The sequence below is a fragment of the Pleurodeles waltl genome, chromosome 6, assembly GCF_031143425.1.
Source record: "Pleurodeles waltl isolate 20211129_DDA chromosome 6, aPleWal1.hap1.20221129, whole genome shotgun sequence".
NCBI lineage: Eukaryota > Metazoa > Chordata > Amphibia > Caudata > Salamandridae > Pleurodeles > Pleurodeles waltl.
The window spans coordinates 892,125,731-892,140,183 of NC_090445.1; the positions used below are offsets into that span (position 1 = coordinate 892,125,731).

The 14,453-nt window shown below is 42.5% G+C and overlaps 1 protein-coding gene across 2 annotated transcripts in view; it reads right to left on the minus strand.

Moving 5' to 3' along the window:
- Positions 1-14,453, minus strand: part of ADAM12 (ADAM metallopeptidase domain 12) — a 2,697,358-nt gene that overhangs the window by 1,030,302 nt on the left and 1,652,603 nt on the right. The gene's annotated exons all lie outside the window — the stretch shown is intronic.

Below are 14,453 nucleotides of genomic sequence, written 5' to 3' on the forward strand. Positions count from 1 at the left end.
AGCATGTGCAGGCCATACTTACTGTTGTGAGTGGCCTGGATTTGTACTCAAAGTACATTTATAGGCGTGAGATGTTTAATAGTGAGTGGTTATAGTGGCATGTGGCCGAGATGGGTGGTCTAGTTGACAGTGCAAACTGCAGTGGCTTCTAGGGCAATACCTTGGGCCCTGGCACTTAGTTAGTTACAAATGCTGCACTGCCTGTTGCTATTCAAAACACTACACCAAGAACTTTTCCATTAGATTAATTGTGTAACAACATGGGCTATGACCTCGGTTCTCAGGTGCCTCCTTATCAGCGTCGCCTGGCTCCACATTACATGCACTCCCTTTAAACACGTCCACTAGAAACTTCAGAACAGAATAAGTGTCTGTCTTTTCAATAACTTTTGCCAAGGGCCTCCTCGAAAATAAATGTATTACTACAAGAATATACTTCCGATTCACACCAATTGGTGCCATGGTATCTACTGCATTACCTTACTTCGCTTTGAAGTTCAATTTTACCATCAGATTAAAGGTACTAGCATGGGAAGTACCTTTGCTCCCAGCTTAGCATGCCTCTATATGTATAACTTTGAAAAATAATTCATTTTACCAGCTTCTAATCCTTTCATCGATAACATAAAATTGTGGCGTCGGTACATTGACTACATCTTGGTTGTATGGCAAGGCCCTTTGGCTACAGCTAGTTCACTGACCGAGTGGGTAAACACACTAAACCCATATTTGAAATTCACTTCTACGGTGTCGGATAAGGAGGTTCATTTTTTGGACTTACTGATTACAATTGAACAGAGGAAATTATTAACCTGTACTTACCAAAAACCTACAGATCGCAACAGCTTGCTAATGTACGAGAGTCATCATCCAAAATCCCTCCGTGACAACTTACCATTTGGCCAATTCTTGCGACTACGACGAAACTGTTCCTCAATACAGGAATACAATACCCAAGCAGATGATCTTCAAACAAAACTCCTTGAACGACATTATCCCCAACACGTCATCAACCGAGCTCGTAAGAGAGCAAGGAACAATAATCGTGACTCTCTACTTCAAACTAATACTAGAGTCACGAATAGACAGTTGACTTGTGTGTCTACTTTCACCCCACTATCTAACCAGATAAAAAAAACTGATTAATCAAAGGTGGCCTATCCTCAACAGTGGGGGCAATACCATTTCTAGGCCCCTATTTATATTTAAACGATCTAAAAATATTAAAGATCTGATAGTCCATACCCGTCCAAAAGACACATTGCGAACACAGACACAAACTACACTCTGGAACCTTCCACCTGCAACTGGACATTATCCCTGTGGACACTGTAATGTCTGTCAATTGACTAGCCCCAACAAAAAACTGTAGATTTGGCACCTATAGGCCAATGGCACCTGACAAAACACACAAATTGCAACACTAAAAACTGCATTTACATGATTACGTGTCCATGTGGGCTACGTTATGTGGGCATGACTTCTAGACCAGTTAAAATACGAATTAACGAGCATAGGAGCAACATCAGGTGTGGACGCATTACAACAAAATTATGCGCACACTTCCTAGATGCCCCCCACAGTCCCGATGATTTAAGTTGGGTCGTACTTGACCCCCCTAGAATCACTACTGACTCTCCACACTCCTTGTTCAGACTGGAACAACGGTGGGTTTCCAAGCTTCATACTGATACAGATGGGTTGAATGATGCCATTCCCTGGACTACATTGTCCGCCTAATCAACCCCTTTTAAGTATTTACCACCGAGTATTCAGTATCTTCAATCTATATTTGTTCTGTTTTTCACTTTTTATTTCCATCCTAATTGGACTGACTGTGAAAGACTATGGTTTTAGGGAGCCCCATTTTATGTATTACTCTGTGGCCCATACCTTTCTTTTGTCTACTAGGGTGGTTATTTCCGGCTTCCCACTCCAAACCACTCATTGTATTAACTGACATAACTCACTATCCAGTTCCAGCCATTCCAAGATGGCCGACGATGTTTTTAGTCCATTGTTTGTTTTGACTACCACCCACGAGGCTATTGGAGTAATGCTCGTTCTAGTCTATTATATCTCTGTTCACAAAGATGGCCGCCGTAATTTTGCTTGAGTCCTTCTTTTATTTCTGAGACCTGTTCCCGGAGTGTAGTCCTTCTACAGTTTTGACCACCCTCTCCCATTTTTGCCGGGAAAACTTCTCTTTAAAAGACTCGCACCGAGTCGGGAATTTGTCTTTTCGGGAGAGCACGTCAGGGTAGGTTCCCCTGCAGACTGCCGTCATCCACAAAGTAAGTGACCTCGCGTTTGTGTGTTTATCGCTTTTTTCGGTTACTTATTTACTCTGGGGACGTATATTGAGCTCAACTAATGACATCTCTCAAAGTATTAACAGACTTAGGTCGGGGTAATCCCTTAATATTCTATAGATAACCACGCTTTGCCGGTGTGTTTTTGCCTTTGTAAATCACCACGCAGACTATTACACTCTGCTACGGTACTCACCAAGCCTTTTTAGAAATATTTTCTGTTGTAAAACTGTTTTATTCCTCCCAGTTTTCCTTCAACAAATGTCATAAATGCTAGTGACGAGTCTGTGTATGAATTTCCAAGTGACATGGACTAATAATGTGCTTGATGTTCATAATCAATTTAACCAACCGACCTCTAGTAGTGAATGTGACTGTTTTGGTTCTGATTGATTACACTGCATTCATGGTGTCTGCTTTACCACTTTATTAGTAGTGACCACTTTCGGCATGCTACTTCCCAAGGTGCCCCCTATGTACCAAGGGTTGGTAAGCATATTGTCTTATTATGTTTTTACACAACTGGTTACTACACACTGTTGTGTCACGGGTGTCCTTCCTTATTTTTCCGTGTGTTTTGATCAAAATGATTTGTTTGTATTTTTCTAGGGCGACCATTAGAGGTTTCTGACAATTAGTGAACTTCAAGGTAAGTGACTATATGATTTGTTTGACATTTTTGCAAACTTTCTGTAATATAGACAGGAGAAGTCTTATTATGTATTGGTCCTGAAGAAGCGTCATAGGATCTTGTTAGACCACTGAACGCGAAACATGTTGACCATGTCCTAGGAGCCCGACGATAATCTCCTTAAGCTCCAGCACCATGCAGAAAGTGGTTGAGCATTATTCCTCATTTTACACTTTCCTTCAGTTTTTAATCTTGTCCCGGTCTTATTCCATTGATTAATTAAATTGACTCGCTCCTATTAAGACTGGGAACCAATTTTAGCTTTCACTCTCCTGCCAGGATTAGCACCTGACCGCAACACCAGGTCTTGTAGTGTCCGCTACCACGGCTGCTACCTAAAAGATCTCCGGCAAAGAGCCCCCTTACGGGGAGCCCGTCAGACATTGCAGCGCCGGTCTGACGAGGAGCTACCCGATGATGAAGCATGACATCCTCTCGGATGTGTGAGGGCTCTTGCTCCTGAACTTTAATGTTCCCCTAGTGATTATATTTTTCCATTTGGAACAGTGTACACCTTTTTTGTATGTTCAGTTAATTTGGGGACCGTACACTGGACCAACTAATCTCCCAGTCCCTCCCTTTGTTGATACTTTAGTACAGCGGGTTCGCTGTGGGACTCATAAACTAACGCGGAACCCTCCGCATTAGTATTAAGAAGATCATGGATACTTTCCAAGGTCTTAGCTTCGATGAAGACGTGGTAGCAGCAATTCTGCAAACACCGTCCATCCTGAGCCTAGATGGATCAGCACCCTCAGGCAGTTTGAAAGAGGATTGGGACAAATTGTCCACCCTGAAACGCGATTTGATTAAGACCATCATGCACGGAACCATAATGACTGAATACCTAAGAGCCAATATCGCCCCTAATGGCCTATTAGTTTCCAATATGCCCAGGATCTTTCTTCAAGACTTAGCATTTAGAAAAGACTGGGCCCAGATTGCTTGGAAGTGTACCAGGGACTGGCTAGTCCTGATCATCAATACTTCCAAGCGTCTAGCAGATTCTATCGCTATTCAAATCAATCTCCTTAAAGGCACCATAAAAACCACTGTGACCCTGGCTGCCTTCAAGAGCCGCTTAGCGGAGATTAATGTGGAATTAAATGAAACCAAAGAATTCTTGACTAACCAGAAAATTTCTAAACTCCAAAAGGATATCACTAGATTCAGTAGGGAAAAGATATATCCCTATATTCAAGATGATTTTGACACACAATCACGCTCTTCTGAGGAGTCACAGTCCTACCCCAGAAAGCCCCGCAACAACAGCAACAGTTCGTCCTCAGATGGATGGAGTACAGATGAGAGCACTCTCTCTCAACCCTTTTATAATTATCCTCAGTTCCCTGGCAGCCACCAAATGCCTTGGCAACCACCCATTCCATTCTATCAACCCCGCCCCATGATGCCATTCATGCCTTTTTTAGGCCGGGGCAGAAGGAGAGGCAGAAGCAGAGGCAAACGTGTGCAATGGTCCAGAGAAGAACCACAAATGGTCACCAGGAGCCAGGACAAGCACCAGCCCCCGAAAACTTAGTAGTAAACCTTTCCACAAGAACTCTCACGGACATGGAGATAACAGCACTTAATCGAGGTTTAGGGTTTGTCCCTACTCCATCTGAGGATCTTTTTCGACTTAATTGCGAACTGTCACAATTTTTTCGCAAAATCCGACTGCAATTCTATTTTGACGACCGCCCAGTGAATAGCACACCGGGGGACTCTGGGCTTAGACCCAAATCCACATTTGTCCCCCCTCTGTAGGCTGTCCCCTGCGAAGTTCAAACATTTGAAAAAGCTGTTCTTGTGGATCTCACATCTATACGCCCGCAACGTCCTTTCATCAACATCTCGACTATTGAGAAGAAGGCTCTCGAGGGATTGTCTAACGATAATTCCGTCGTTATAAAACAAGCTGACAAGGGAGGCGCTATTGTTCTAATGAACACTGACGACTATCGCAAGGAATGCCTATGCTTGCTAGGGGATGAGACCTACTACGCCTTGATTCCGCGTGACCCTACCCCAAAACTTCAAAGTCAGATAAGGGTTATGATCTCGGAGGCATCCAACAATGAATGGATCACCCCTAAAGAAGCTTCTTTCCTAGATGCAACCAATCCGGTAACTCCCTATTTCTATTGCTTACCTAAAATCCACAAAGGTACACAATTCCCTCCGGGCGACCAATTGTGTCTGGGAATGGTTCGATCCTCGAGCCCTTATCGATCTTTTTCGATCACTTTCTACAACCACTTGTAAAGGGCTTCTCCACTTATTTACAGGACACTAAAGACGTATTAAATCTGATTGAGACTATTAATAACACAGGAGATGTCCAAGCACTAATTACTATGGACGTGGAGGCTCTCTATACTAATATACCCCAAGATGCAACTCTACAGGTAGTGGAATCTCTACTACAGCACAATAGTGACAATTTGACATCACCCATTGCATTTATCATGCAATGTGCCACATTAGCAATGAAAGAAAATGTATTTCGCTTTGAAGATCAATTTTATCATCAGATTAGAGGTACTAGCATGGGAAGTACCTTTGCTCCCAGCTTGGCATGCCTCTATATGTATAACTTTGAAAAATAATTCATTTTACCAACTTCTAATCCTTTTACCGATAACATAAAATCGTGGCGTCGGTACATTGACGACATCTTGGTTGTATGGCAAGGCCTTTTGGCTACAGCTAGTTCACTGACCGAGTGGGTAAACACACTAAACCCATATTTGAAATTCACTTCTACAGTGTCAGATAAGGAGGTTCATTTTTTGGACTTACTGATTACAATTGAACAGGGGAAATTATTAACCTGTACTTACCAAAAACCTACAGATCGCAACAGCCTGCTAATGTACGAGAGTCATCATCCTAAATCCCTCCGTGACAACTTACCATTTGGCCAATTCTTGCGACTACGACGAAACTGTTCCTCAATACAGGAATACAATACCCAAGCAGATGATCTTCAAACAAAACTCCTTGAACGACATTATCCCCAACACGTCATCAACCGAGCTCGTAAGAGAGCAAGGAACAATAATCGTGACTCTCTACTTCAAACTAATACTAGAGTCACGAATAGACGGTTGACTTGTGTGTCTACTTTCACCCCACTATCTAACCAGATAAAAAAACTGATTAATCAAAGGTGGCCTATCCTCAACAGTGGGGGCAATACCATTTCTAGGCCCCTATTTGCATTTAAACGATCAAAAAATATTAAAGATCTGATAGTCCATACCCGTCCAAAAGACACATTGCGAACACAGACACAAACTACACTCTGGAACCTTCCACCTGTAACTGGACATTATCCCTGTGGACACTGTAATGTCTGTCAATTGACTAGCCCCAACAAAACTTTAGAATTGGCACCTATAGGCCAATGGCACCTGACAAAACACACGAATTGCAACACTAAAAACTGCATTTACATGATTACGTGTCCATGCGGGCTACGTTATGTAGGCATGACTTCTAGACCAGTTAAAATACGAATTAACGAGCATAGGAGCAACATCAGGTGTGGACGCATTACAACAAAATTATGCGCACACTTCCTAGATGCCCCCCACAGTCCCGATGATTTAAGTTGGGTCGTACTTGACGCCCCTAGAATCACTACTGACTCTCCACACTCCTTGTTCAGACTGGAACAACGGTGGTTTTTCAAGCTTCATACTGATACAGATGGGTTGAATGATGCCATTCCCTGGACTACATTGTCCGCCTAATCAACCCCTTTTAAGGATTTACCACCGAGTATTCAGTATCTTCAATCTATATTTGTTCTGTTTTTCACTTTTTATTTCCATCCTAATTGGACTGACTGTGAAAGACTATGGTTTTAGGGAGCCCCATTTTATGTATTACTCTTTGGCCCATACCTTTCTTTTGTCTATTAGGGCGGTTATTTCCGGCTTCCCACTCCAAACCACTCATTGTATTAACTGACATAACTCACTATCCAGTTCCAGCCATTCCAAGATGGCCGACGATGTTTTTAGTCCATTGTTTGTTTTGACTACCACCCACAAGGCTATTGGAGTAATGCTCGTTCTAGTCTATTATATCTCTGTTCACAAAGATGGCCGCCGTAATTTAGCTTGAGTCCTTCTTTTATTTCTGAGACCTGTTCCCGGAGTGTAGTCCTTCTACAGTTTTAACCACCCTCTCCCATTTTTGCTGGGAAAACTTCTCTTTAAAAGACTCGAACCGAGTCGGGAATTTGTCTTTTCGGGAGAGCACGTCAGGGTAGGTTCCCCTGCAGACTGCCGTCATCCACAAAGTAAGTGACCTCGCGTTTGTGTGTTTATCACTTTTTTCGGTTACTTATTTACTCTGGGGACGTATATTGAGCTCAACTAATGACATCTCTCAAAGTATTAACAGACTTAGGTCGGGGTAATCCCTTAATATTCTATGGATAACCACGCTTTGCCAGTGTGTTTTTGCCTTTGTAAATCACCACGCAGACTATTACACTCTGCTACAGTACTCACCAAGCCTTTTTAGAAATATTTTCTGTTGTAAAACTGTTTTATTCCTCCCAGTTTTCCTTCAACAAATGTCATAAATGCTAGTGACGAGTCTGTGTATGAATTTCCAAGTGACATGGACTAATAATGTGCTTGATGATCATAATCAATTTAACCAACCGACCTCTAGTAGTGAATGTGACTGTTTTGGTTCTGATTGATTACACTGCATTCATGGTGTCTGCTTTACCACTTTATTAGTAGTGACCGCTTTCGGCATGCTACTTCCCAAGGGGCCCCCTATGTACCAAGGGATGGTAAGCATATTGTCTTATTATGTTTTTACACAACTGGTTACTACATACTGTTGTGTCATGGGTGTCCTTCCTTATTTTTACGTGTGTTTTGATCAAAATGATTTGTTTGTATTTTTCTAGGGCGACCATTAGAGGTTTCTGACAATTAATGAACTTCAATGTAAGTGACTATATGATTTGTTTGACATTTTTGCTAACTTTCGGTAATATAGACAGGAGAAGTCTTATTATGTATTGGTCCTGAAGAAGCGTCATAGGATCTTGTTAGACCACTGTACGCGAAACATGTTGACCATGTCCTAGGAGCCCGACGATAATCTCCTTAGGCTCCAGCACCATGCAGAAAGTGGTTGAGCATTATTCCTCATTTTACACTTTCCTTCTGTTTTTAATATTGGTCCCGGTCTTATTCCATTGATTAATTAAATTGACTCGCTCCTATCAAGACTGGGAACCAATTTTAGCTTTCACTCTCCTGCCAGGATTAGCGCCTGACCGCAACACCAGGTCTTGTAGTGTCCGCTACCACGGCTGCTACCTAAAAGATCTCCGGCAAAGAGCCCCCTTACGGGGAGCCCGTCAGACATTGCAGCGCCGGTCTGACGAGGAGCTACCCGATGATGAAGCATGACATCCTCTCGGATGTGTGAGGGCTCTTGCTCCTGAACTTTAATGTTCCCCTAGTGATTATATTTTTCCATTTGGAACAGTGTACACCTTTTTTGTATGTTGAGTTAGGGCAAACAACATCGCAAATGGGAAGTTTCAAACATCTTAGTGACTTACCTACACTCTCGTATTTGAGACACTTCCTGAGAAACTATTTACTACCCAGAGCTATGGCTTGGCACCAAGATCAAAAGAAGGAATTATCATGCCATTTTGCAGCAAGAACTTTTCAGGCCCATAGTGTTTCCTGGTGTTTTATTTTCTTTAAATCTGAAATCTATAACTGGTATTCCAGCATTTCCATTGTCTCCCCTCTGTAGTATTCAGGGTGAATTTCAGATTAAAAATGTTCTCCCAAAATTCCCCTTCCACACCATTTTCTTCTGTAATAATATATGGTGATCCCGAGTCCACTATTATATGAATTCCTACCCCAGCTACAATCAAATGGTAAGTCAAATGGTAAATTGGGTTTCTTTTTACTCAACTTTTCCTCATAAATGTTCTGAATCACTCAATGTAAAACTATTTCTATTGTCACATTCATCTCATCACCTGATGATGACCCATTTTTAACACATTTTTTACCTGTAGTTTCCTCTTCCTCCAAAGTTTTTACCGCATCTCACTTTCAGGAGAATTAGACTTAATAGCCTTTGCACAGTTCCTGGATAACACCGCTTTACACACAATTGCCAAAATGACTGTCAGCTCTAAATCTCTATTTACCCAGAGTCTCTCCTGTATGCTAACATCTCTAGCATACATCACAACTTGGTCTCTAATTAACAATTCCTGTATTGCACCAAATTTACATTCAATAGGAAATTTCCTCAAACCATTAACAAATTCATCAATAGTTTCATGTTCTTCATGTTTCTTCTAAAAGAAACATGCATCTAGTGATGCAAATGCACACCCCTGGTGCAAGATAAAAGTATCCAAATTCTCAAATGAGCAATCAAAAACATTGACATCTCCTGCAATGTCTTCTTTAGGTGCTTTATTATACACATTCAAACCCTGCGGACCAAGAGGGTGTAATAGAATATGTTCTTCCTTTCTTGCATGAATGTGTTCTCTTTGTCAATTGTTGCAATATAATTTAAAAAACTGCTCCTTCCATTCCGTCTAAATTAAATTGGGCTCCCATGGGACGCCCAAGAACTCCTTTTGTGGGTAAATATTTATTTTAGAAAATGTTCTGATCTGTGTGGATTAGTTCTGTGTCTATTTCACAGTCTACCTTTCACCACACAAAATGAAAGTGTTGAAAACGAGTTATGCAACCATATTGATGTTTCCACTAGTAGTGGTGAAACTCTCACTAATTCCACTCACTGTAATCCTCAGCAGCAACGTTGAAATGTACATGTCAAAAAGATGAATTCTCACCTTTACTCAGCAAAGTATATCCTGTACAGGCGTTAGCTGCAACACAATACTTACCCTTTCAAAAAATATATCTATATAAACCGATCCCATGCTAAAGTCTTCCACCAACACCCATTGGTATTCTGGTGCGTATCTCCTCGTTGTTTGCAGAGGTAAAATGGCCACCACATAATGTCACGTCACAGCGCTACGTAAGTTCCCCTTATGCATGGTGATCCATGTGCTCCTTCCCATTATTCCCATAAACAATTCAATGATGTACGCAGGTGAAAATGCTCGCTCCAATAATTTGCACAGCAAGCATGAGCTGCAAGATGACGTTGGAAGTAACAGCGCAGTAAGTAACAAAACAATATCAACACACATTCTTAGTAATTCTTACGTGTACTCTGAACGTAGTCTAAGCATTCGAAAAATCATGTTAAAACCATTGGCCATAAGCTATAACACAGGGTTGAAATTGTCTCCTTGGCAGTGGCTTAACAAAAATGGAACGGGCCCCTTTCAAAGAGCATGGAGGGGGGACCCTCCGGACTCACTTAGGCCTGGTGCTGTGCTGAGGGCCCGCATCGCAGAGGCTGCAGGAGCCTTTCTTATGCCACTGCTCCTTGGAAGTAATTAACCTATAAATCATTCAGTTATTGTATCTGGGGTTGCAAAACAGGGTCTCTAAGCCATTGTTGCCAAATCTTGGAGTGTTGCCATTCAGCCCACTATGCCAGTGTTCACATTTGTTTAATTGCATAACAACCTGGGCTACAACCTAGGTGTTGGCTGCCTCCCAGCATCTCCTTGCTCCACATTACATGCACTCCTACTTATACCCATGGATTGTGGAACAGTCATGCTCATCCACATTTTATTATCAGTTACATTACCAGCACTTCCTACTCAAATTGTGCATCTGTTGCAGTGGCGGCTGGCAGCAAAATAAATTGGAGGGGCGCAAAAACTACAACATACACACATAGCATACATAACATACACACATAACATACATAACATACACACATAACATGCACGCCAATATAAATGTTGAAAAAAACCCACATACCTTACTCAATGTCCTGCAGCACGTCCTCAGAGCGGGAAGCCCACAGCCAACTCCCTCATCCAATCAAGACACTTTTACATGCTGCTAGGCAGCATAAAAAAGTGTCTTGATCAACTGGAGTGGGTGGGCTCCACGTTCAAAAAGGCACTGTATGCCTGTGCCTTCTCTCCAACCCAGCTGTCCAAGACAGCCGGGTTTGAGAGGTTTGAAATACCCATGTCGGTTTGGCCGTAGCAAGGTAGCTGGCCAAACCATCACGAGCACTTTAAACACACGGGCCACTCCTCACTGCTGCCAAACATTGGCAACAGTGACACACTGGCCCTGCCCTGCCTGTGCCCTTTGTTTGCTGGCAGAAAGTGTAAAAAATTAAATGGTAATAAAATCATTTATTACCATTTTTTTTATGCTTTCTGCACAGCAGTGCAGGGGGGAGACGCGCATCTGCTCCCACTGAGGAACCGCCACTGACCTCTTGACAGAATTAAGTTGTGAGTCTTAAGAGATAGTTTATGCCGGACTGCGTGTTCATCAGTCCATAAGCTTATTCCTTGTCCATGCAATCATAGAGTAAGCATCTGGAGTAGTCCTACTCGTGCAATATTACACTACAGAATACCTGAGTCATACTGATTCCTTTGTCAAAAAGATCTGTATTTACTTTTTTGTGATCAAGACTATTTCAACTAAGTCAAATCTTTATCAATCTAGTATCACAGACATTTTGCTAAAAGCTTGGAGATTCTTGAACATTCTTGAAACATTCTATCCATGCCCTTGTGTAAGGGTGAAAAACAGTATATTTCCTTGGGAATGCATGTTTTGGATGTATGATAGATGTATGCTACGACGTTGTGGCAGATTTAGCTCTTTTTAGCAATTTGTGGATCAGAAATTGTGTGGATAGCCAACTGAGAAGTGTCTCGCCCAGCCATGCATAAATGGTTTCCCATGACATCTCCTGTTTGCCTGGAGGATGATACATTATTTGGGGTGTCCAGAACTCATTTAGGTCAGCTCTAAGAGGTCTTCTTCCTTTATGTTTGCCTTCACTGATGCCTTTAAGCAACCTCCCTCAGTCTTATTACACTTCATGGGAGGTCCACTGAAAGCATGTGTGCTGCCTGCAGGGGTGTAAAGCTGGCCCCTGTAGTGTAGGAGGGCCCCCAACCGCTCAAAGGGATCTATTTAGCCCAAGGCCAAAGAATATCTGTGAGATAGGGGAGGCTTAGAGCCCAGTCTTCACATTCTACAGGGGTGGGAATGTCATAAGTTTGCATTACGTCACTGGTGTGGTGTGTAGTAGTCTTTGAACTGACCAGGATGGCAGTTAGGTCTTAGGAAATATACAGATTTTTGGAGCACTTCTAACGATAAGCAATAAAAAAAACAAAAATTAGCACAATAGCTTAGACAAGCCTCCACTTTCTGTTGCTATGAACCATTCTGCATTATAATGCATAAACTGTGAAGTAGGGTGCCCAATTACTGTAGGGTAGGGGCTTCTCAAAGTTGTTTCCTTCTTCGTCATCAAGGAAGGTACTGCTATGAATTGAAACATACTGTTTTCTCTGCATATCCCTTGTGACTATGGGCCTGATTTAAATGTTAGCTGTAACAGTTCTCGTGTTGGTTTTCCGTTGGAAAACCTATCCGCAACCTTGGCGGGCTACCCCCCCTATTTAAATGTTGGTGGGACCATAGACGAAAGAGCACCCGAATCCTGCCGACTCCGCCACGAATCTCCATGTGAGTCAGTGGTGCCACTGGAAATAATGTCTGATGGCGGGACTCGAGCTACTGTTCCAGCTGAGCCAATCACTATGTGCCTTCCTGACAAGGCAGCTGTGGGAGTGTTACAGCCACACCTGAGTTGGCGGATTATAAGGGACATGAGGTAAAAACTTACCTTTTTCCCATTCCCAATCCTGTTTTTGACTGGACACCACTGGGCGAGACCTGTCCTTGAAGCTGCTACTGGACCACGGAGGGCACATGACCCCGTCATCGCCGGGCTCAAAGGAAAGCATTCTGCATTACTTGTATGTGTTGGTTGGTCACTTCACATGAGCTCTGGACCACTGCAGAAATATACATGTCACAGTAATGTTTAAAAAAACACTTGTGACATGCATATGTCTCTAAAACATCTATGTTAGACACACCTGTATATGTCACAAATCATTGACATACACAATTTTATTTTGGTATGATTATTCATTACCAAATGAATGCTTGTACCATAATACCAAATTTGTAAACTATGTCCATGTGTGCACTTTGCAATGGGACCTGCAAGTGTCATATTGTGCTTTTAGTTGTGTATGTGTGTGAATGAGTGGATTGGCTGGTTGAGGCAGGGGGAGCCGGAGTCGGTGATGTTGTTGTGTCTGTATGTGTGCCACTTGCTTGTGGGTCTGATGTTTGCCATGTATGCTGGGTTGTGTTGCTCTGTACCACATTCAGGTGGGTTTTATTGTTGTGGTGTGGTTGTTGTTTTGATGTGTGTAGATGAGCTTATGAGTGAGTGTGTGTAGATTAATGTGCCATGTGTTGGTGGTTGTGTTGTATGTAGGTGTCATATCAGTATTGTTTGTATGTTGTTTATGTTGTGTTTTATGGTGTATGGGATAGTGTGTTTTCTGCTTGTACGTGATGTATACATGGCAATGGATCATGCTGTGTATGTAGTGTGTTGAGTAATGCCGGTGGACATATATAGAAAATTTCAATGGGGTGTGTGTTATTTGCCTTGTTGCCCTGGCCACTGCCATTGTAGAATGTACATTGGCTCCCATGACTGTCTCCCCAATCAGCAGTCCGCACCCACAACAATGCCTGCATCTAAATATGGTCGGCGGGAGCCTGCCAGCCTGATGGCTTGGAAGAGCACTCCATCGAGGTGGTCAGTGGTTCAGCTGCAATACATCTACATATGGCAGTCGGAACTCTGTCGACTTGACGGAGTACTCAGTTACGTCGCCGTGGTTGGATGGCAGTAAGACTGTTAAGATCTAAAGCAGGCCCTATTTCTGTAATGTGGTACTGTTTTAGGTGCAGCCCAGACATGCTGCTGGATAAATACTATTGAATTTGCAGCATGTTAACTGGATTGTGACAGTTGCACTGTTTTGTTTTATTCACTGGCAGCTGTATTCCATTTGAGAAATCTGTTTTTCAACATGAGAATGAATGTGCTTTAGAATAACAGCAGTTACAATTCTAGAGAATGTATGCTTGGTGCTCTGCTGGTCATGTGACTTCATTCACACAGGTTAAAGCCTGTGATGTCAAAATGAGATGCCTATGCAACTTGAGTGGATTTTGTGTGGAAGAAAGCATCAGGTTATGGGAAAATATCCCCACTGAGCAACTGTACCCATCCTTACCTCAGAGCCCAGCCCCACTATAGCAATAAACCCTTCTCAGAGACTGAAACCTCATCAACTGCCTGTATGCTGGACCATCCTTTGCTGAGAACCACCACTAATTTCCACCCAAGGTGATCAGCAA